Source organism: Triticum urartu, unplaced genomic scaffold, assembly GCF_003073215.2.
Source record: "Triticum urartu cultivar G1812 unplaced genomic scaffold, Tu2.1 TuUngrouped_contig_7833, whole genome shotgun sequence".
NCBI lineage: Eukaryota > Viridiplantae > Streptophyta > Magnoliopsida > Poales > Poaceae > Triticum > Triticum urartu.
In genome coordinates this window covers 1-2,403 of record NW_024118717.1, presented here as the reverse complement: position 1 = coordinate 2,403, position 2,403 = coordinate 1, and the positions used below count along the sequence as shown (strand labels likewise).

Sequence of the window (2,403 nt, the reverse complement as noted above, 5' to 3'; positions counted from 1 at the left end):
GGTTTTCTTTTATTCAAACGTAATTTTTTCAAGGACGAGGAAGTGAACCGCACTTCACATCGGGCGTAAATGAACCGCAACACTATCAAGAGGTGTGCCGCATGAGATTACAAAGTGAGCTTCATATTGGATAGGGTGTAAGTGAATTGCAACACTATCAAGAGGTGACCCGCATGAGATTACAAAGTGAGCTTCACCTCGGGCGTAAGTGGACCGCAAAACTATCGAGAGGTGAGCCACATGACATTACAAAGTGAGCTTCATATTGGATCGGGCGTAAGTGAATCGCAACACTATCAAGAGGTGTGCCGCATGAGATTACACAGCGGGCTTCACCTCGGGCGTAAGTGGACCGCAAAACTATCGAGAGGTTAGCCACATGACATTACAAAGTGAGCTTCAAAAATTTACATACCAGACACTTTTTTGTTTACCAAGTGAACCACATAGGATTTTACACTGAATCGCATCTAAGCATCATTTTTTATGACAAACTTGGCCTTGCAATTCTGTTACACAGGCTGTACACACATTTTCACATAAAACTTAAGTGAGGATAGCACCAAGAGGCCTTCAACGGGACTCTGAAACCGAAACTGCACTGCATTGCACTGCGGTACTGCACTGAACACACAAACTCTGAACTTGTTGGGTTGGATGGATGTGCTGCTCCAAAAATAATCAAAAACTGCACTCAAATTGCACGATGTGGTGCGGACGCGATGTGGACTCGCCGAAAAGAGTTTGCTCGGCGGAGGTGAGCTGCACGGGGGCGGCAAGCGAGCTGCACGGGGAGAGGCAACTGAGCTGCACAGGTAGAATTGCAACACAAACCAGGAGAATTGCAAAACACTGTACACTAACACAAGATTTCATCAGTAAATTCTAGAGAGGATTCCAGAGATCAGTGTACTTAATGTTGATACCTGGTTTCAGTGTCTGAAGACTTAAGGTGATGCATGCTATGTTTTAGAAGCCCTCTTGCTCCAACACATCTGCAACCGCTGTGGAAGAAAAGATGCAAAAGCAAGAGTTAGCTTCTGACGCTGAATCACCCAAATAAAAATGGTATCAAATTGGTTCCTCGCAGAGAGCAACCGGCCTGTGCAAGTCAACTGCATTTGTCCGCAAGCCGAGCTGCATGGCCGCAGCAACTGCACCGCTGCTCTAGAAGGCAGAACGAGGAGCCATGTTGCCGCTATTGCTCTGTAGACTGTAGTGTCGGGGTAGCACGGCGCAACGGCGGCGGCCGAGATGCCCCCTAGTAGCGGGCAGAGGAGGTTAGTGTACCTCATGAGGTTTTCCTAATTTATGGGGTTCTGTAGAAAATCACATTTTTTCTTACAAATGAACTTCACCATTCTTTAATTTTTTTTCTGAATTTTTTTACAAATGCAGTGCGGACGGGGTGGCGTCGACCCAGCCGTGCTTGCAGGAGGCCGTCGGGGCGTGAGGTTGGACGGCCGGGGACCGTAGAGGAAAGGATCTCGCCGGATCTAGCTCGCCTCCATAGCCCGGGTGGACGGGAGGGGCTCACTTGCTGCCCAAGGCCGGACTACGATGAACTGGATATTAGCGTACCGAACGAGGGCGCGTGGCGCACTGCCTGAGGGATCCGACTGTACTGCATATCCAAAATCCAAAAAAGGAAGAAGAAGAATAAGAAAAACGACTGTGTTACTCCAGCGGCGTAGGAGGTGGACAGAGGGGCGGCTAACCGGCGGGGGATGTGGCGCGTGAGCAATGCACGCTCTACCCGGACGGACTGCACTGACGCACCCACCAGACTGCACCGACGCGCCCGCCGTACTCCACACGCACACCCCGCAAACTGGGAGGCGGCTTCACCTCGCGAGTGGCACATGCGCCGGTGATGGAGTTCCTCCTTCTCTCTGAAGTGGATTGCGTGGGAATGGAGAGAGGGCACGGCGATGAGGAGAGGAAACACCGTCTTGAGGCCGTTGCTGCGGTTGGTGGCGCGGGAGTTCGGTTGTTGGCGCAGGAGTCGAGGGCTCGAGGCCGCACCGGCCGGTAGCGGAGGGAGGTTGGAGCTAGAAGGAGGAGACGAAGGGGAGGGGATCCGCACATTGGAGGTAGAAGGAAGGCCAACATCGCGCAAGGATGGGCGGATCTGACGCCAGCCGGCGCGGCGGGCCCTAACCGACGGAGATGGTGTTTACTTGGGCAAATCTCGCCGAATCCTGCGATGGTAGCGTCGCCTGGGCCAGTAGAGCTCGTATCCATCGACGGGGAAGGCAGCCCGGCGTGGGGAGGCGTGGTCGCGCCAGCCGACAGCTGAGGGGGCTGCTGAGTGGCCGGCGTCTCGAGGAGGATGAAAGGAGGAAGGCGAGGCACACCGGGGGGTGCCCAGACTAGGGAGCGGCGCGCGGTGGGAGTTGGCCG

The 2,403-nt window shown here is 53.8% G+C and overlaps 1 long non-coding RNA gene across 3 annotated transcripts; it reads right to left on the bottom strand.

The window, feature by feature from the left end:
• Positions 1-363: 363 nt before the first annotated feature.
• On the bottom strand, positions 364-2,393 carry LOC125531681. Of its 3 annotated transcripts, none has more exons than XR_007293432.1 (3): positions 1,719-2,393; positions 927-1,624; positions 364-852 (listed from the first exon to the last, which is right to left on the bottom strand). It is a non-coding gene; the product is annotated as an uncharacterized LOC125531681 (long non-coding RNA). The 3 variants fall into 3 exon arrangements; XR_007293433.1 differs by having other exon boundaries at positions 364-784; XR_007293431.1 differs by having other exon boundaries at positions 364-1,624.
• Positions 2,394-2,403: the final 10 nt, after the last annotated feature.